Source organism: Eschscholzia californica, unplaced genomic scaffold, assembly GCF_041429995.1.
Source record: "Eschscholzia californica isolate CP2 unplaced genomic scaffold, dmEscCali1.0.p SCAF_1, whole genome shotgun sequence".
Taxonomy (NCBI): domain Eukaryota; kingdom Viridiplantae; phylum Streptophyta; class Magnoliopsida; order Ranunculales; family Papaveraceae; genus Eschscholzia; species Eschscholzia californica.
This window is the reverse complement of record NW_028238198.1, coordinates 6,151,450-6,173,705: the sequence shown is the minus strand read 5'-3', so window position 1 is coordinate 6,173,705 and position 22,256 is coordinate 6,151,450. Positions and strand designations below refer to the sequence as shown.

At 35.2% G+C, this 22,256-nt stretch overlaps 1 long non-coding RNA gene and 2 pseudogenes across 3 annotated transcripts; 2 read left to right on the top strand and 1 right to left on the bottom strand.

Annotated features, from left to right (window-relative positions):
* Positions 1-4,582: 4,582 nt before the first annotated feature.
* Positions 4,583-6,405, bottom strand: LOC147563610 (tetrahydroberberine oxidase pseudogene; annotated as a pseudogene). The gene has a single exon (XR_015224906.1). The product of XR_015224906.1 is annotated as a tetrahydroberberine oxidase pseudogene (transcript).
* Positions 6,406-10,091: 3,686 nt separating this feature from the next.
* On the top strand, positions 10,092-15,534 carry LOC147563609 (uncharacterized). The gene is made up of 4 exons (XR_015236572.1): positions 10,092-10,446; positions 10,859-10,931; positions 14,318-14,649; positions 14,735-15,534. It is a non-coding gene; the product is annotated as an uncharacterized LOC147563609 (long non-coding RNA).
* Positions 15,535-19,126: 3,592 nt separating this feature from the next.
* Positions 19,127-20,936, top strand: LOC147563608 (tetrahydroberberine oxidase pseudogene; annotated as a pseudogene). The gene has a single exon (XR_015236569.1). The product of XR_015236569.1 is annotated as a tetrahydroberberine oxidase pseudogene (transcript).
* Positions 20,937-22,256: the final 1,320 nt, after the last annotated feature.

Genomic DNA, 22,256 nt, shown 5'->3' with positions numbered 1-22,256 from the left:
ACTACATTGTTTATGGAGTTTATGTCAACACCTTGGAACCACTTGGACTACCAACCGTTGACAAGAAAAATCCCTAATTACTCCTATGTTTGACTGTTGTTTGATTTTAAATATTACTCTTACCAAATTATAAGAAAAAAATCAAATAGTATTCAAACTTTCTTCTAGATGTATTTTTTTTATTTGAAATTTGTCAGCGGGTTGAAGGGACCCTACCCTTTACACAGAAACATTAAACCAATAAAGAAATAAACCAACTATCCAGAAAAGGGAAACAAAAAATCGAGAACAAGTAAACAAGAAATTCAATGACCCCTAACTCTTATTATACCCTGTTTATCTTCCCTCACAATCTTTTCTAATTCTTCTGGTAACACATTTGAACTCATTTCCTTATAGCCTGAATCTGGTTTCAGTTTAGAAAGGTAATCGGCCGCTTGATTTATTTCGTGATACACGTGTATAATTGTGCAATCATCCATATTATTCCATATAGTCCGTATCTCTCTGACTAATCTTGTGATCTGCCATGGTGGCTCTCTCTCGGTTTGTGATAAAATAAGAACAGCTAGTGAAGAGTCTGTAGCAATACGAACTTGTCTCTTGCCAAATTTATTTGCTAACTGTAGTCCTAACCGTATCCCCTGCAGTTCGTGTGTTATAACCGAACATCTTTGTGCACGGGCAGCTGCTGCCACAATAACATCACCTCGGTCATTTCTAAGTATGGCGCCATAACCACCTGAATTAGCATCAAAAGCACCATCCGTGTTTATGAGAATGTGACCTTCTGGTGGGCCTGCCCATTTACAAGTCGTAGTTGCCTTCAAATTAAGTAGGATCACCAAATTCCACCTTTCAAGGATCTGTTGGGTCCCATTAATCCCAATGGGCCTATGTTTCCAAGCAACCACCTTTATCTTAACATCACTAACAACAACCTGCATTAGCTGTTGTTCGGTCTTTGTCTCTTGCCTGAAAATCCGATTGTTTCTTTCTTTCCAGATGTGGTAGAAATAGCCATTAAACACTAGGCTACCAATGCGACCAAGAACAGAGTTTCCATTAAATGTAGTCACACACCAATCTACTTCCTTCAACCAGATACCCATATGATTTCTACGTATACCAAGTAAACTTAGCAAGTCTGACCAGATTTGAAGAGAAAATGAGCACTGAAAGAAGATGTGTTCATCGGTCTCCTTGCTCTTAGGCATAGTGGGCAGACCTCATCCACCTCGAGTCCCCATTCACAGAGCTTTGTCTTTGTCTTCAACCCTCGCTTCATAGCCACCCATGTGATAAAAGAGTGCTTTGGTATCCCTTCCTGGCACCAAACAAGCTTTGACCATGAAACCAGATTACCATTCCGCCTTATAGAATTATATGTGTCCCTTACTGTGTATTCACCGGAACTTGTTGTTTTCCAGACCACCGTATCACTCTCCAAACCCCCAACTTCCACTCCAGGTAACACATTAAATACTTCACCAAATGTTAATCGAAATTGTTCAGGAATAATCCACTGACCATCTGTGAGGAAATCAGATACTAGGGCGTCTTCTCTCCAGTTCACATCAAATCGGGTTTTGTTGGCAAAATAGTCCATTAGTGAACCCATGGGATGCCAAATATCCCTCCAGAAATAAGTGTGTGTACCATCATGAATGAGATAATGTACTAAATCTCTAGCCATACCTCTGCAGCCTAGTATCCTTCTCCAACACCAGGAACAACTACTCGGTTCTTTCATAGTCCAGAAATTTTGCTTGCGAATCAAATTCCGCTTCACCCATCGAACCCATATTGTATTTTTGTCGCTTATAATGTCCCAGACATGCCGTAAATTCAGTGCGTAGTTCATGATTTCTATATCGTGTATCCCGAGACCTCCTTCACTCTTTGGTAGGCAGACATCTCGCCAATTTACTGTTGGTCTGTTGCTTCCCTCTTCTAACCCTTTCCATAGGAATCGATTAAAGATTCGGTTGATCTCCTTATAAACTCTTTTTGGAAGTACAAACACAGAAGTCCAGAAAACCAGCATGCTACCTAATACTGCTTTAATGAGGATAAGACGACCTGCATAGGATAGGAACCGTATCTTCCAAGACTGCACACGAACTTGAATTTGATTGATTAACGGTAAACAATCTTTATACGATAAACGAGAAGCCAGTAAAGGAAGGCCGAGGTACCTAATAGGTAAGGTACCGATCTGGAATCCCAAAATAGCTCTAAAAGACTCCACTTGTTCGACTGTCATCCCTGCACAAAATATGGAGCTTTTCCCAACATTCACAGCAAGTCCGGTTCCCTTAAAAAGGGTGTCGACTGCATTCTGTAAGGCTAAAGCTGAACCAACATCTCCCCGCGTAAAGACCATTAAGTCGTCTGCAAAACAGAGATGAGTAACTATCGGGTCTTTGCAACGGGGATGTAGCTTTAGATCACCATTTCGCTGTTTTTGGCTAATTAAAATAGAGAAAATTTCCATCACCATGACAAAGAGATAGGGGGATAACGGGCAGCCCTGCCGCAATCCCTTTCTTCCCTCGAAATAACCATGCGAGCCACCATTCACCATAACGGAGAATCTTGGAGTGGAGACACACTCTTCTAGACATACCTTAATTGTACCTATAATTGGGGGGCAAATTGGAGTTATGATAGTCAGGGCAAACTGATATGTTGAATTTAGCACTTTAGCTTTTTTATTTTCTCTTCGAAGCTGGTAATATATTGATTCATACGTGCGGAGAAAGCCCGAAATTAGAAAAAAAGTCAATCAGAGAAAGTTTCTCAAAACATAGAAAACTATGAAATTACAAAAGATCTCTACGGGAATTAAGAGTGTTGATGTCAAAATTTGTCTTTCTGGTATCATTCAGAATAGTGAGACTGTGATGTTGAATCCTGCTGGTAATGATGAGATTATTGGGTTTTATTCTGCTTCTATTTTTCTCAAACTGGGACAAAACCTGCATAGTACTCGGAAACTTCTCCAACGCTCAAAACAGACAGATTGCCCTTACAGTTTAAAGAATTGAATGTTGAGTGAATCTTTGGAGATTTACTGGATGTATTGAGAGAGTTGGTTGCACGTGTCTTCTTCGAGACAATTTGATCACCTTTTATAGGTTGTTTAACCAATTGTAGAGAGACGGTGTGACTGAGGTGGTTTATATTCACCGTGTTGGATCGAAAATGTTATTTCCGATTTGGGAGATTAGGGTTCTTCTTAAGGATATCTCGTATCTTTGATATTTAGGAGTTGATTATGTTTCCGAATTTGTAGATTCTTTAGGAGCTAGTTCCTCTTTGAAAGACTCTTGAAGCACAAGTTTAGTAAATACTTAAGATCCTTAACGACTGGGATCTTCGATTAGATACAAATCTATGTCGGTCAGCATTAGCCACACTTCTACCTCAAGTGTCGGGATTGAGGTATCTGCTCCACTCACGTGGACCCTCTAATCTTTTCTTAAATCCCAGGACAGACGTGATTTATTATAAGGCAGGACAATACTTAAGGCGCCTAAGAAAATTTCGACTTCCAGTTCTGGACTTCAATGACATGTCTCTTTCGGATTCAACCTTCATGTCACTTCGATACAGGTTGACCTATTGGGTTTATGGTCTTTTCTTGACTCACCGACCTCAGTCAATTGATGAACATTTTTTTTATCGTAAAAAAAAATCCCAAGAAAAAACTGCAAAACTAAAAAAGTATAACCTTAAATGAAGAAGGAGAACTAGAGGCCAAAGAATAGAACGAGTAATTGTAGCGTGATAGCCTCCATTCCCTAAAACTCACGGTTGTTTCATTCTCTCCATATGGTCCACCATATAGTGAGTGAAAGCTGGGCAAAGAGTGAGACATGGTCAATTTTTCACTCCCTAAAAAATTGAGAGAGTGAAGAATGGGTTGTGGGTAAATCAGAATAAAGTGAAACAAAAAGTCCCATAAAACATTTTTTTTTTTTTTGAATTGTAAGTCCCATAAAACATTGCACACCAAACAATTCACAGGTAAATGGACCAGGCACTCCAATTTTTTGCCACTTTTAGTTTGTATTTTTCCTTAAGAAAAAGAGTATGCTGTAATCATTTTAACATAAAGTATATTTTTGTGAAAATATTGGATGAAAATGAGTTATCTGAAAGATCTCATATCAGTAAGTCAAATGTGAACTAAAGATTGTAGGAGAGAAGCACTTTTCACCAAACCATCAATTATAAGTTTTTTTTGGGTTAACCCTGTTTTGACTCTCAATTTGTGACAACCTAACTGTTTTGGCCCCGTTCAACAAAAAAAAAAAAAAAAAAACTGTTTTGGCCCCCACAATTCTATGGGACAGTTTGTTTTGGCTCCAACTAGGTTTGACAGATCGCTTTCGCTCCTTAATTTTGTCAATTTTACAGATACCACCCTTGTGATATTTATTCAATTCAAATATTTTCTTATGTTCATAGATAGGATTCTTCCTGTGATAAGTTAAAGGAATGAGAATACCTTTTTTTCTGAAAAGAATGAGAATAGCTTGACAAAATGGTAAATATTACATTTGAGGCTCCAATATTAAAACCAAGTATTTTGCATATCATTCTTTATTTTCATATGAAATGTAATTTTCAAGTATACAATGTAAGAAAATAGAATAATTATGTTAACAACAAACATGAATATCAATAAAAAAGAATCAAACTTAATATATGATCAGTTGTCTTTTATTCTAGTGTTTTCCCCAGTGACGGACTGGAGGAATGCTCTGTTTGTTCTTGAAGAAGTTATCAGGATCGACGATGCTCTTTACTTTTACCAATCTTTCGTAGTTACTTTTGAAGTATTTGTTTCCCCATACCTTAGCTTTTGAGTAAGTTAGCTTTCCATCCTCGCTATTCACCCCGATGTCGAGATCTTTGTAGTTGAGATATGCGGATCTTGGATTCTTAGAAACAAACGGAGTCATATAGCTATGGAACTTTCTCATCCAATCAATCTGTTTTTTCGTATCACTTTCTTGTTGCCAGTTATTGACATACATAATATTGTAAATGTTACCGGCTCGGTGAGGGTAAGGAGTTGCGTACTCTGAGATCTCATTCATTCGTGCACCCATCGGTGTCCATAGCATAGCGGGTGAGTTGCCTGTCATGTATCTTTTCCATATCGATTCTAACCCAGCTTTTGATATTGGCTCAGTAACATAGTCGGATTTTACTTTCAAGAAGCTTTTGGTTGTGTGATCCCTGTCCCATAGAAGGTCTACGGTTCTCCCACGAGCGTAGAAATAGACATGAGATTCAACCCAACTCATTTCGGTGCAATCGTTTCGCTTCAAACCTAATTCAGGGAAGCTTTCTTCCATGAGTTCCAAGAGTCTATCAACACGACCAAGGAACATGAATGAAAAACTTGCTATCACCGTTTTCTCTCCTGCTCGACTACCATTCCCGACTATCATAGTAAGCCCGATATATAAGTCTTCGTGAAGTCTATCGGCAATGAATTGCCATCTGTGGACAAGGTCAGTGGCACCTTGTTCTAAGGGTCTGTTAACTGTGGCAACTGTGACAATGGGTGTAACATCAACCAACTTCACTTTCCATGACACAACAACTCCAAAGTTTGAAGCACCACCACCTCTAATGGCCCAAAATAGTTCTTTACCCATTGTTCTCTTGTCAAGAATTTTTCCATCTGCATTAATAAATCGAGCATCGATAACTTGATCAGCAGCAAGACCATATTTCCTGACCAAGGCACCAAATCCACCACCACTAATGTGTCCACCAACACCAACAGTAGGGCAAAATCCAGCCGGAAAGCCAAGGGTATTACTCTTATTTGCTACTGCATAATAGACTTCACCAAGAGAAGCACCACCTTGAATCCAAGCGGTCTTACTCTTAACATCAACACTGATATTTCGAAAACTAATCAAATCAACGAGAACGAAGGGAGTATCAGACACATAAGAGATGCCTTCAACATCGTGACCTCCGCTTCGAATTTTAAGGTCAAACCCATGTTTCTTAGAGCAAATAACAGCAGTTTGAATGTGGGATTCATGGGTAGGTGTAATAATGAATTGTGGTTTGGTTGAATTAGGTGACAAATATCTCAAGTTTCGAGCAGAGGAACGAAAGAGGTTTGTGAAGTTAGAACTTGTTGGGGTCAGAACAGGGACAACAAATTGATTAGAATCAATTGAGGCAGCAGAGTGAAGATGTTGATGAGAATTAAGACATTGGATAAAATCACCATGAATTGATGATGATTTTGTAGCAAAAGAAAGAGTTAGTGAAGAGAATAGAAGTAGAGAAACAAGGAAAGAGATGAAAGGAGTTGATGAAATCCCCATCTTTTTAGTTTTTTTGAGTTGTTAGTTGAGTTTGGAAGTGATGAAAAAGTATGGTTTCTGGGTAACCTATTTATAGCAAAATCCTAAGACTTGTATTTTTAGTGGTTGACATCTGCTATCAAAGAAGTAGAATAGAATGTAAAGAGACTTGGTAGTAACAAGTTTTGACCATTTTTCAGTTGGAAACCGTGTTTTTAAAAAAAATATGGGCTGCAATAAATTAAATAATGAAATATAAAAAAAAACAGCCTCATTTGACTATTCTTTATATGGTGTTTTGTATCATTATGAAAAATACCTTTATATGCATTTCATGATGAAATAATACTTTAAAGGGCATACTCTTTATTCTTCTTTCTTAATTGACTAGTTCATTGTTGTATATAGGTCATAATAAAAATGTGAAATTTATATTAAATTTTTTTGATTGAAATATTTAACCTGAGTTTCTATATTACATTTGTTAGGAATAAATGGCAAGTCCAATATATTAAAATAGATGTTATTACTGCATATTTTTATATTATCTTAGTCTATTTTAAGTCTAAGCTGATGATATTAAAATACATGTAATAGAAGTTATTACATGTTTGAAGTTTTCATTTTACTCTGGAGAAAATCACAACCAAGTTGGAGTAAGTCAATACTGAATCCACATAAAGCTCCTATGTTTGACTATTGTTTTATTTAAAAAAATTCACTCTCTAGAGAATGTTCAAATTATCAGAATAAATTCAAGGGTTAAATCCGTTTTGGCCCCCAGTTCTGATTAACTCATTTTCGGTTCTCAGAAGTGTCCGACAATTTGGTTTGGTCTCCAAGGACCAAAAAGTTTCACTTTTTCCGGAACTATCATTGTGGTCAAAATGTAATTAATTTCAAGAAAATTTAAAATACATTAACGCCTCCTCAGTTATCCCCCTCTCTTCCATTTCATCACATATCTCCTCCACTTCATCTCTCTCGCCACCTCATCTTCTTCTGCGGTAAGATCGTCCGTCAGCCACTTTTGCAGCGACCTTCAAACTAAAAAAAAAAGTTGTTAGCAAGATTGTAAGAGAAAAGCAAGTCTCATTAAAATAACAATTACAAGTTATTTCTTTGGTCAATTTAATTTTCGCCCCAATTGTAAACAACTGGTTGTTTTGACTCTAATTGTGTCTGCCAGTTTGTTTTGGCCTCCAACTGTATATGCAGTTTGTTGTGGCCCCAAAATTTTGTCAAACTTACTAGTATTTCTCTTCTAGGAATTCTGTAATATCTTTTATTGTACTTCTATTTTCATGTTATTTTACTTTATTTCTCTTTCCTGCTCTACGAGCCATTTATTTTCTTCCCCTCTTGTCATCATACCTCTCTCTCATCACCATACTTTTTTCCTCTTCTCCCGCTTCATCAAATCCAATCCATAAAAGATATAGAAAAATCAACGCATTCGGCCTTCTGTGATAGTCCTATACCGCTCACAAGAGTGTTTGGAGTCTAGACTATAGGTAGACGCTCAAGCTTAGTAAGTGTCGAGGTCATTTGGTTGGGCTCGTGCTGGAGTTTTTGTCTAGAATAAACTCCCTTTACCTGTAGGCTTCGGACTAAGATGTCTAAAGTGGGGACAATATCGATAATTGCTAAGGTTCGGGGTGTCACAAGTGGTACCAGAATCGAAGACGGCTTTTGACCGAGAGTTGGAGATTGTGATAGTCCTACATCGCTCATGAGAGTTTCCGTAGTCTAGGTTATATGTGAATGCTCAAGCGTAGTAAATGTCGGGCCCTTTTGGGTGGGCTCGTGGAGTGTTCTCCAAGAATAGAACCCCTTACATGTGGGCTTAGGCCAGAGGTGTCCAAAGCGGAGACAATATCGATAACTGTCAAGGCTTGGGGCACGACAAGTGGTATCAGAGTCGAAGGCGACTCTTCTTCGAGGATGGGGGATTGTGATAGTCTAACATCGCTCACGAGAGTGTCCGGAGCCTGGGCTATAGGTGAACGCTCAAGGTTAGTAAGTGTCTATGCCTTTTGGGTAGGCCCGTGGAGCCTTTGCTGAGAAAAAAACCCTCATCTGTGGCCTAGGCCTGAGGTGTTTAAAGCGGATCAATAATTAATAAGACGTGATGTCACATTCAGTGTGATGAATGATGATTTAATGGAATTTTAAGAGTTTTGTCTTTGGAACCAAAACCTCGTAACACCAAAAAATAGTGAAGATTCGTTTTTGGTATTTTTGTTGGTAGTGAACCATTGGGGATGCTCTTATCACGAGGGTTTTCTAATTTTCAATTTTAGGGTAGTGGTGGGGATTACAGGTGCCGAAGATGACAATGCTCCTACAGATTTTGTAAGAAGATGAGAGTTTCGTATTGGGTTTGAGGGTTACAGGTCAAAGTGAAAAGAAGTAATAGAAAATGAGTGAATACCTAGCAACTCACACCAGAGTTATCTGATTTTCAATTTTAGTATGGTCATGATAATTAAGGACAATGGTGATGCTAATAGTTGTGGAGATGACGATGGGGGTGGATATTGATAATGGTAGATGAAGATGGCAATGAAAAAGAAGAAAAATAAGTAGATAAGGAAATCTATATAATAAAACGGGTTGAAGAGTGTTGACTGGGACAAACCCATGATAAATCTTGGCCTTTCGTTTATACCATGATAAATCATGACCTTCCTTACGTAACTCTAATTTATCAAATAGATGGACCAATCTGAGTCGTTCAATCAATCCAAGATAAATTTGATGTAGAGATAAAGAGTTTCAGTTACAAATCAATGTTTCCATTGACATTTAATTTTGAGTGCTGACTGGGACAAATCGAAATATGCTTTTAGTTTTTCTTCTAATATTGGCCTTCAGATCTTTTACCTCCCTTGAAAATTAAAATCGTTAAATATGGGTTGTCTGAGAAAGAAAACATTTACATGTTTCATCATCTGCAGCGTTAGATTTGTTTCACATGCCTTATTATATTCTTCTTTCATGACAAATTATGGTCGTATCCAACCCACAATTCATTCAAAAAATTAATAAGCGTTTTATTGCCATGGAATATGGTGATCCTAATGCTAATTAAGTTGCAATATAATTTATTGTTTATTTAACTCAGCAATTTGGGAAGCTTTTTGAATGGATGACATTTAAGTTGCAATGAAAAGATCACTTACTTTTCTTCATCTTTCACTTCAATACTTTGCCTTAAAAATAACTGTGAATTGTCGAAAATTAAAATGGGCAATTGAGTTAAGTCGTTACATTCCTTCCCCTTCCTTTTTCAATACTTCACTTTTAAAACTAGAATTGAAACTCATAACTGAATTCGTGGCGCCCGTTACAAACGTTGGAAAAACTTATTCTTTGTTACTCAACGATGTCTATATAAATTTGGGATTACTTCCCTTAATATTTATATAAATTTCGGATTTGTCTAGGACAAACCAAAGATAAAACTAAAGACAAACCAAAGATAAATCTAGCCGTCCGTTATCCCATGATAAATTTTGACCGTCTATTTATTTAAGATTAACAAAGCACATAATACGTGCATAACTCTAATTTTTTATATAATAGATGGGTTCACATCTAGATTCAGCTCTAATATTGACCTTTGGATCTTTCTCCCCTTCACTAAAACGTTAATCCAACATTTATGATTAAAAGAAAACCCCCAAATTAATTTCACACCAATTAAAGAATTAATACCCTCTCTTTATAACCCACTCTCACATAACATTTATGTTCATTGTTTTTTGTATGTCTGCAACTTTTTATTTCTTCCATTAAAATCTATTGCCGTTTCTAATCCTTTCTCTCTTTCTAAAACTTTATTCATGTTTTTTTTTTATTGCTTTTTGATTATAAAGAATAAAAAACTTTTCGGGTATCTCTTCTTATTCACTTAATCTAGGGTTTGTGATTGGTTCTCATCAACAAAAGATTGCGGTTTTGATAAAAAAAAAATTTGGGTTTTCTTTAATTTTTTAATTGAATGTGGTCTAATTTTTCATTTTTGCTTGACTTTCAGGTTGGTCCAATTATTTCATGGTGATTCTAGCAAAACCTAATTCAGTTACTTTTGATGGTACTGTATGGAAATTTTCTTTGTTATTATTGTTTCATCCATCACAAAGGTCATCCCTATCTTCAAGTTAATTCTCCTTGGTTCCAACCAATTTCATTTCGTGGATACATATTTTTCATTGTTGCTAATTTCTGTTATTCTCTTGCCGTTTCTACTCCTTTTTCTCTTTCTAAAAATTTTCATGACTTATTTCACTAATTGTTTTATTCATCTTTTTCTTTTTTGTATTATCTTTTTGTTATAAAGAATCAAAAAAATTTCGGTTATCTATTCTTTTTCACTTAATCTAGGGTTTGTGGTTGGTTCTCATCAACAAAAGATTGAGATTTGATAAGAAAGTCTGGGTTTTCTTGACTTTTTTTAATTGCTTAATTGAATGTGTTATAATTTTTCATTTTTGCTTGATTTTCAGGTTGACCCAATTATTTCAATTTTCTGAGATTCCATGGTGATTCTAGCAAAACCAAATTCAATTACTTTTGTTGGTATTAGTGTTGTTAGAAAGGCCGGGCCGACCCGGGTTGGGCCCGGGACCGGCCCGTTCCGTACAGGCCCGGCCCGGCCAGTTAGGATACCGGGCCAGGTTAGCCCGGGTTTGTTGACGGTCCCGGGCTGGGCCTATAGTTTTGGACCGGCGGGCCATAACCGCCCCGGCCCGGAAAGAACCCGAATTTCAGCCCGGCCCGTCTCAACGGTCAGATTTCAAATTTTTTTTTTTTTTAAAACCAAGTACAAAAACGGCTAGTTGGGGTTTTTACCATTTTTACCCCCCAACTAGCCGTTTTCTAGTTGTTGGGGGGGGTAAAAGGTGTCATTTTACTTCCCCCCTTTTGTTATAAATATCTCCTCTTCTTTACTCAATTTCCATTCAAAACTATCTCATCTTCTCTACTTCTCTTAACTTCATCTTCAAGCTCTATATTCTTCAAGCTCTAAAAATTTTCATCTTTATTATTTTACCTCTCATTCTTTAGAACTACAAATATTCAAGATATCAACATTTTCAAGTATTGGTTTAGTAATTAAAGAGGACTATTATTCAAGAGTCAAGTGATCAATTATTGAAGACTTCAATTAATTACTTTAGTAATCAATTACTCAAGACTTCAATTAAGTGTATCAAGTAAGTAATTTACTTCCTTGTCAACCTATTTGAGTTTTTTACATATAATTTCTTTTCTCCTACCCTCTCATTTTTATTTTAGTTATGGCTAACTATGATTTTGGTAGTCCCTCCGGACATGATAATGTCCAAATGTCCGGTGAAGAACCAACCGTAGAGACTAATACCCCCGGAACCCAACAATCTAAAAGAAAATTGAAATCCAATGTATGGAATTATTTTACGCTAGAAGAAAGAACGGTCAAAGGGGTTAAAAGTATGAGGGCGGTTTGTATGTTTTGCAAAAGAGATTATGTCGGAGACCCTTCGAAAGGATCGTCTACTTTAAAACGACATTTAGAAACTTGTAAACCTAAGCATGAAGGGAGTGCTCCAACTCAAACAACCATAGTTGGAAGTGAAAATAGTAGTCAACCATTATTTACATATAATAGTAAAAAAAATGAGAGAAGATTTAGCTTTATATATTGCAAGTGGTGAACAACCTTTAACATATGCCGAAGATCCAAAATTAGAACGTTGGCTTAAGAATTCCGTTCAACCCTTATATCGTAAAACTAGTAGACATACCATTAGGAATGACATCATTGAACTTTTTAAAAATCAAAAAAATTTGTGATGAACGAACTACAAAATGTGAAAGGAGGTATTTCTTTTACTTCGGATATATGGAGTGGTTGCAACAAACTCGGTTTTCTAGTTGTAACCGCACATTATATTAACTCCGAGACATGGATTTTATGTAAACGTATTATTGGTCTTCGGTTATGTAGTTATCCTCATGATGGTAATCAAATATATCAACACATATCTAGCATACTTAGAGAATATGATGTTATGAAAAAATGTATTAGTATTACTTTTGATAATGCGTCCGCTAATACAAGTGCCATGTCTTTACTTCAAACTCTACATTTTAATGAATTTTACGGTAAAAAAATAACTCATGTTAGATGCGTATGTCATATCATTAATTTAGTTGTTAAAGATGGTATTAAAACAATTTCAAAAGATGAGAATCTTAATTTTATTGAAAAAATTTCCGATGCTCTTACTTTCATTGATAGTTCAAATAGTAGATGGCAAAATTACTCGGAAATGTGTAAAGCTAGGGGTCTAAAACCCAAAAAATTTATGGCGAATGAACCCACTCGTTGGAATGCAACATATCTAATGTTAAAATCGTATAGTGGTTATGAAAATGTAATTATGGACTTTGTTGGATTTGAAAATCAATTTGGTTTGAATATTTTTGATTTTAAAAAATGTGATTTATTTTTAAATATTCTAAAGGTTTTTTATAAATCTACCACTATATTATCCGGTATTTATTATCCTACCACAAATCTAGTATTAAGAGAGCTATATGATATGACCGAAGCTTTTGTTAATTGTAAGCATTATCAAATTTATGATAAAGTAATTAGTCAAATGGAGCTAAAATTCAAAAAATATTGGCAAGAAATTCCTAACTTATTCATTTTAACTTCATGCATGGATCCTAGATTAAAGGTAGAAAATACCTCTCTTATATTATTTAACATTTATGATAACCTTGGTAAACGCCCAAATTTTTCAATTGACGAATATGTGTATGGTTTATTAAAAGATTTATATGAACAATATGAACGGATATAGGGTACTCAAACGATTCAAAGTAGTGAAAATATTGCTTCGTCTAGTGAAAATCATCCATGGCAAAGATTGTTACTACATAAAAGAAATAATCAAGGTGATCAAAGTTGTGGTGAATGTTTTGAACTTAAAATGTATTTACAAGGTGTTTTAGACAATGACACAAGCATAAATGATAATAACTTCGATGTTCTACAATGGTGGAGACAAAATGGAATCTACTACCCACTTATGCAAATTATGGCACGTGATTTACTTTGTCCTCCCGCATCAACCGTTGCATCGGAGTCGGCTTTTAGTGCATGTTCACGGGTTTTGACCGATAGAAGGAACCGGTTAAATTGGGATATTTTTGAAGCAATTATATGCGTGAAAGATTGGGATGATTTTGCAACTAGACAAACCACTTACATAGAGGAACTTCAAAAAGAATTTGAAGATCTACAAGTGGAAGATGAAGTAATAATTATTGAAGATTAGTTACTTATTTATCATGTTGTGTTTTAATTTTATTTTTCTAATGTAAAGATAATTGGAAATGATTGATAGGTTAAGTGGGTGCCAACCTAGTTGGGATGTGCTTAATCTATAGTGATCCAATTATCTACCTTTTGTTTTGTAATTTTTTTATTTCATTTTATTTTAATTAAATAAAAAATAACTTTATTTCTACCATTTGAATGTCTTTCATTTATGTTTCCAATTAATTTAGTTGTCTTGCAAAAGAATAAAGAAACTAAAAGAATTATAGTAAAAGACAAAAGAGTGACCACTAAAAGTGACACCAATTAATTTGAAACCACTAAAAGACAAACTAATCTAGATAAAGAACTAAGGAAAAAAAAGTAATACACAACTTATAGGCTTTATGAAAAGAAAAAGTGTTTTCAAATAAAAAAAGTTGTGTTCCTAAAAAAAAAAAAAAAAATTTGACCTGACCCGTTTTTTGTAGCCCGCGGGCCGGCCTGGCCCGGACCGGTCAAACCCGGGCCAGTTAACAGTCCCGGGCCGGGCCCTTGTATTACCAACCCGGGTTGGGGCCCGGCCCGTCAATTTTCAACCCGGGCTGGTTAGGCCTGGCCCGGCCCAGCCCGACCTTTATAACATCACTAGCTGGTATTGTATGGAAATTCTCTTTGTTATTACAGTTTCATCCATCACAAAGGTCATCCGTATGTTCAAGTTAATTCTCTTTGGTTCTAACCTTGTAATTTCGTGGATACAAATTGTTCATTGTTGGTAATTTCTGATATTCTCTTGATGTTTCTACTCCTTTGTCTCTTTCTAAAAAATTTCATGACTTAGTTCTCTAATTGTTTTATTCATCTTTTTCTTTTTGTATTGCTTTTTGGTTATAAAGAATCAAAGACTGTTTGAGTATCTCTTCTTTTTCATTTAATTTAGGGTTTGTGATTGGTTCTCAACAACAAAAGATTGGAGCTTTGGTAAGCAAGTTTGGGTTTCCTTAACTTTTGTTTAATTTCTTAATTAAATCCGTTCAAATTGTTTTTATTTTTGCTTGATTTTCAGGTTGATCCAGTCATTTCAATTTTCGGAGATCCATGGTGATTCTAGCAAAACCCAATTCAATTACTTTTGCTGACACGGTATGGAAATTCTCTTTGTATTACTGTTTCATCCATCACAAAGGTCATGTGTATGTTCAAGTTAATTCTCTTTGGTTCCAAGTTTACTTGATCCCTTGATATTTCTGTCGAAGTTAGTTTAACCTAAATTGATTATAGTGTCGTTGATTTTGTTATGCATTTCAGAAAATTTTTTGTTGTGTGAGCTCTAATTCTTCGAAAAAATTCCCCAACTAATCCATACGTACTTACCAAAGTACTCAAATTTGTTATTTGCTTTATGTTTGAAAAGATGCAAACCGTGTCATTGTCAAAAATGTTTTAGACAACAGGAGATCAAATTGAAAAAAAGTGAAGTTGTATCATCTACGTCTTATTAAAAATGTGAACATCATTGTCAATGTCAAAAACATGTTAAAGAAAGAAATCCGAAGAAGTTAAAATAGTTGGTTTGGTAAGGACTTGATTACAAATTATTTTTTGCAAAATGTATAACGGTTGCAACCAATTATAAGTTTTCAATAAATTTTAATTTTTTTTCTATAGTTTGCTTTTAGAGATTTACATTCTCAAACATATGGTTTCATTTGTTCCTGTTAAGTGGAGATGAAATATTTGTCATAATGAAAAGTCTATTTTTGCAGATAAAAGGTCGTTCATTTTGATAATTGGTGATCGACGACTTTATAATCTATAAAATACTTAGCGGAAGCTCCCGTGCCGGAGGCACGGGTTATACCTAGTAAAATAAATGACCGGTGGAGGAGTTGAGAGAGAAATAAAAGTAAAACAAGAAAAGAAAGAAAATTTGAGCGTATAGACCAAAAAACGGGCCCTAATAACAGTTTTAGTCCTCTCTAATCCCATAAAGGGTTTAAAAACCAAAATATTAATTTAAATGGATATCTAGTCCATTTGGATCCATCTCAATAGAAAACCCCGATCCCTAGGATGCTTAGTAATTCATAATACCAAATATAACCTTATATATATTAAACTCAATTCCGTTTTGATCAAATCCACTAATATTCTGTTTCCTTTTTTATCTCCTTCTTTATCTCTCCAATCACCATCTTAATAACTGAAACATGATCTTCATTTATAATCAAAATCAGAAATCCAAGATTGTTTCTCTTTCTAAAACCGAAACTTTTTATATTCGTTCTTATTGTGAAGAAGCTTCGTATATCATTATAATCCAATACACAGGCTAAGAACTCATTTCCATTTATATCTCTTCATATCAAGTTTATTTTCAAGATCTAAAGTTTCATCTTATTATAAGGCAATAAACCATCTATCAATTTATGTTTTCGCTTAACATCTTCTCAGATTTATATGATTTTGTTTATAAATGGTTGTAATCACTGTATCATCGAATCATCATATCATATTTCATTAGAATTAGTTTTCCTATTGACTATAAATCATTTTAATTATTTACAAACCAGATTTTGATCTCCTTCTAAAACCGAAACATCATTCATTCTCTTTTTCATACAGAAGATTTCAGATCTGTAATTTAGGTTTTTGATTTTCTGATATTAGGTTTTTGATTTTCTGACAACTTTGCATTCGTACAATTTTTTTATCCAGATATTGTTCCGTACGGTTTCTCTTAACAGAATGTACACTATAAGTAATTCGTATTAAATTTTTCATACTTTAAAGTACATTACGCTAATTTCGACTGTACTGCAACTGTATAAACAGAATGTAAAATATATGTAATCTGTTAACAGTTATACATACTTTAGCAGCCATATTTAAAAAGAATGTTTAATTATTCATAAAGTACGTATGATTGCGTAATTTTTGAAACAGTACATGTAATTTATAGCAAATTACACATATTTGTGTTATATTACAGTGTCAATGTGATTCAAACTAAAATACTATTTATCTTCAACACATGTTGAAGTTTATCAAACATTATGGATGATTTATTCATTGTGTTAATGTCGTTTATGATAAATTATAAATTTTTCTAACTAATGTATATGTTTTTTTTCCTGTAGTAAACCAGCATTGATGAAATTTCCTACAGAATCATCACATAATCTATAGAAGCATAAATTACGATCAAGAAGATTGTTTCTATGATCCTGTTTGGACAACGGAGTCTTATGTGAAGACTTACAAGGAATATATAAGCCCTGCCCCTAACATTGATGAACCACGTACATTTAATGAAGAGTGCACTACCATGTTTGATTCGCCGTAGACTTGGAAGACCAAAGACAGTAAGGATCGAGAGCTAGGACAACATTCCAACGGAGTTTGTTTTTAAATTACCGAGTCTACTATGTTCTTTTCATTTACAATAAAACACAGATTATTGTTCAATAAAATTTCATTTCAGTCTTACAAGGGTTGTGTTATTTACTATACAGTATACATAATTTATGATAAATCGCATACTTTATAACAAAAAACATGATTTCAGATTTACATTTCCGAACATGTTACTATAATTTATTGTACATAATGGACATGTACGCGTAAAAAACAAGTAATTTAGGCTATAAATAATGTAATAATTTGTCGGACTTTAGGCCTCTTTGATATCGGGCTTTAGACTTCTTTGTTGTTGGGCTTTATGTCTCTTTCATTCATGGTTTAAAATTAAGCGGTTATCGTCCTCATCACATCTTCATGATGTATCAATGCCTTGTAACGACTAACATAGATCGTAGTCGATTTCTCAAAAGAAAAAAAACTTACTCCAGATCAGAGTCAAGCCAAAATTGGGGGCCTTTATACGACTTTTAAAATGATCTTAAAGGTCTTGATATCTATCCAAAAAGTCTATCTTAAAGTGATCTTAAGGGTCTTGTGGAAAAAAAAACGTTATCCACAAGATTTATCCAAAAAGTCTTGAGATCTGATCTCGGCAAACACAATTTATTATCAAAATTTATTTTGTATACTTAAGACAATAAATAAAGGTCACCGCTTTGGAGAAAGTAGAAAAATTTTCGGGGAAGACGGTGCAAAACCAAAAAAACGCAAACCAAATGCACCCCAGAAGCCGCCGGCAGAAAGTCGTCGGCCGGATGTTGCCGACGAATTCATCATCTTCTCTCTCTCCTCCTCTCTCTCTCTCTCTCTCCTCTCTCTTCTTTTTATCTCTTTCTTCTGCCTCTCCTTTCTCTCTCTAAATTCCGGAGAAGGGAATGGTCCCTTCGTCGGAACCTTCGTCTGGTTTTCCAAACGAAGGTCCGGCGAAGGGACCATTCCCTTCGTCGGAATTTAGAGGGAGAGAGGCAGAAGAGAGAGAAAGAGAAGAGGGGGAGAGAGAGAGGGAGAGAAAGGGATGAAGAGAGAGAGGGAGATAAAGGGTCGCCGGCGTCAATGGTAGAAGCCACGGAATCCGGTGGAGGTCGTCGGAGTTCTAGTTGAGGTAGAGGAGAAGAAGAATAAATTAAAAATTGAAAGGGTGATGTTTGGAGGAAACAAAAAAAATTTGTTTCCACCTAAAATTTATTACTCCGGAAACTTTACTGATTTCCTCAAAACACTTTCTTAAATAAAATAGATATGAAAATAGATAGGTTTTCACACTTTTAAAATGATCTTAAGGGTTTTGTTACGACTTTAAGTTTTTTTTTTTTTTTTTTTTGTTAAAGGTTGTTACGACTTTAAGTGGTTAAAGAATGAGACGACTCTCCCATTTAAACATCTAGTGTCACACCAAAAAATTCATCCCTCTTTTTATTACATGACATCATCACCTTGCCCCCAAAGTCTAAAATAACCATTCTTTTTTTTTTTTTTGTTGAAACTAAAATAACCATTCTTAGTTAAAAACTTCAACACAAAGAAAACCGAAAAATCTTTCCTCCTGCAGGTTCCACCAAGAATTGACATGATTTTTTTAACGTCCTATGAAAAAATGGCAGTCAAATTTAGCGGCATCACTTTCAATTTTTGACTTTTAAGGGATGAAAATGATTAGGAACCGTCCGATTAAATTCCATCATCTTCTGATTACTCATCTTTTCACCTGGTAACCCAACAGAGAAAAAAATATAATTGACCAAAATACTATTGAATTAAAAACTGAAAAACCATCAGCTTTGACCATTTCTTTTAAAAATTCTCAAGATTCTAGTAACTTTGGTTAAAAATTCAATATTCTTGCTTTGAAAAAGAATAGTCAAAGTGGGTTGATGTCAAAATTGATAGGAAGAACAAATCCTTCATCTAGAAGTTCCAAAAAAATTCATCTAAATTGACTCTCAACTCATTATAATATTTCAAAATTTACTAGCAGTTATTAGAACTTCATTTCCTTATAAATAGAAAGGTTAGAAACCCCATATCATTCATTACTTCCAAACTCAACTAATAACTCAAAAAAACAAAAAACATGGAGATTTCATCAACTCCTTTCATCTCTTTCCTTGTTTCTCTACTTTTATTCTCTTCCTTAACTCTTTCTTTTGCTACAAAATCATCAAGTCATGGTGATTTTATCCAATGTCTTAATTCTCAAAAACATCTTCACTCTTCTTCAATTGATTCTAATCAGTTTGTTGTCCCTATTCTTACCCCAACAAGTTCCAACTTCACAAACCTCTTTCGTTCTTCTGCTCGAAACTTGAGGTATTTGTCACCTAACTCAACTAAACCACAAATCATTATTACACCTACCCATGAATCCCACATTCAAGCTGCTGTTATTTGCTCGAAGAAACATGGGTTTGACCTTAAAATTCGAAGCGGAGGTCACGATGTTGAAGGCATCTCTTATGTGTCCGATACTCCATTCGTTCTCGTTGATTTGATTAGTTTCCGAAATATAAGTGTTGATGTTGAGAGTAAAACTGCTTGGATTCAAGGTGGTGCTTCTCTTGGTGAAGTCTATTATGCAGTAGCGAATAAGAGTAATACCCTTGGCTTTCCGGCTGGATTTTGCCCTACTGTTGGTGTTGGTGGACACATTAGTGGTGGTGGATTCGGTGCCTTGGTCAGGAAATATGGTCTTGCTAGTGATCAAGTTATCGACGCTCGCTTTATTAATGCAGATGGCAAAATTCTTGACAAGAGAACAATGGGTAAAGAACTATTTTGGGCCATTAGAGGAGGCGGTGCTTCCAACTTTGGAGTTGTTGTGTCATGGAAAGTGAAATTGGTTGATGTTACACCCATTGTCACAGTTGCCACAGTTGACAGAGCCTTAGAACAAGGTGCCACTGACCTTGTCCACAGATGGCAATTCATTGCCGATAGACTCCATGAAGATTTATATATCGGGCTTACTATGACCGTCCGGAATGGTAGTCGGGCAGGAGAGAAAACGGTGATAGCTAGTTTTTCATTCATGTTCCTTGGTCGTGTCGATAGACTCTTGGAACTCATGGAAGAAAGCTTCCCTGAATTAGGTTTGAAGCGAAACGATTGCACCGAAATGAGTTGGGTTGAATCTCATGTCTATTTTTTCGCTCGTGGGAGAACCATAGACCTTTTATGGGACAGGGATCATGCAACCAAGAGCTTCTTGAAAGTAAAATCCGACTATGTTACTGAACCAATATCAAAAGCTGGGTTAGAATCGATATGGAAAAGATATATGACAGGCGACTCACCCGCTATGCTATGGACACCGATGGGTGCACGAATGAATGAGATTTCAGGGTACGAAACTCCTTACCCTCACCGAGCAGGTAACATTTACAATATTATGTATGTCAATAACTGGCAACAGGAAAGTGATACAAAAAAACAGATTGATTGGATGAGAAAGTTCCATAGCTATATGACTCCTTTCGTTTCTAAGAACCCAAGATCCGCATATCTCAACTACAAAGATCTCGACATCGGTGTGAATAGCGAGGATGGAAAGCTAACTTACTCAAAAGCTAAGATATGGGGAAGCAAATATTTCGGAAGTAACTACGAAAGATTGGTAAGAGTAAAGAGTATGGTCGATCCTGATAACTTCTTCAAGAACATACAGAGCATTCCTCCAGTCCGTCACTGGGGAAAGCATTAGAATAAAGTACTACTAATCCTATGGAGTATATATGGTTTGATTCTTTTTATTGGATATCATGTTGTTATTAACAGTATTACTGTATTTTCTTTTACATTGTAAACCGAATTATTACATTTATTATGAGAATAAATAATGATATACAAAATACTAATTTTAATATTGCAACTTCCGTTCAAATTTTGCCATATTTTGAGAATAGTTTCATTCGTTGTAATAGTTCTTCACTTAGGTGATCGGAATCTCCTTCTTCGGGATTTATTTTTTTTGTGGGCTTTTCAGATAAAATGAAGTAGGTGAAGTTTTTAGAATGACAAGATCAAATTGATTCCTACTTCATGCATTTGATATTATGTCTCAGTTAAGAGGGGTCATGAAAAGGACAGGTTCCGACATACGTTCAATTCTTTTTAGTTTCAAATCTCACTGTGGCGGGCAGGCACGACCCCTTCTACTTTCATTATATTATCTGCCCTATGCTTCAGATTTGATATGATATGCAATATTAGAAATTTATATTTTTTTTCTTTTCCCCAATTTCAAATTAAACTAGTTTTAACATCTGTCTGATTATTTCCTAAAAGTGTGTAAATGGGAGAGATTCTAAAGGAAGAAGAAACTTGCTTGATTGAATTCAAACTTGTGCCATTGAAGACTTGCTTGAATTGAAGATAGAACTTGAACATAGAGATTCCAAAAGTGTGTAATTCATTGTATAAATGAAGTCCAGATGTCTTTTAGGGTCTCCTTATCTTTCTCTTTTTGATGAAAAAGTGGCCCTTTAACCTATTATTCATCAAGAATCAAAGAAGTGGTTCAAAAAAAAAAAAAAAAAAATCAAAGAAGTGATGTGTAGACTATCAATCAAGATAGATTCTAAGTTCAACAAAAAAAAAAACCAAGATAGATTCCCTCGTGCATGTAGGAGGTATTGGGCCTACCCAAGTGTTTACAGTTCGGTTATCAACTGCATATTAACGAGATTATGAACCACAAAATTAGTTTCTCAATGCATGAATTTGAACATGAATTCTTCGAAAGTATTCAAACGATCAAAGATTTCTGCGACAATGCTTCTAATTCTCCACGGTCATTCTTCAATTGGTGAAGTGCAGGCCTCGATCACATTTTGTGATTTCCTTTAAGGTCCCCTTATCTAGTATTAAATCTTTAAGGGTTGTCATCGAAAATACTTTTACTTTTATCTACATTAATTAAAAATTATGATTTAAGAGGAATTTAATATGTGACCTCTCGGTCTTTTACAGGGATACCCAACCAACAATGTTATCAATGTGCTCTCTATTCACATATAGTTGTTTGCTTTTTTTTGTAGCCATTTTTTATTTTTGACATTCCCCAAGCAAATTTTTGTTAAAGAATCCGAATTTTCAGTCCAAATAGGAAATAAAACCCAGTCCGGGATAATAACCCACTTCAACCTCAAATATTATTCCATATCAAACCC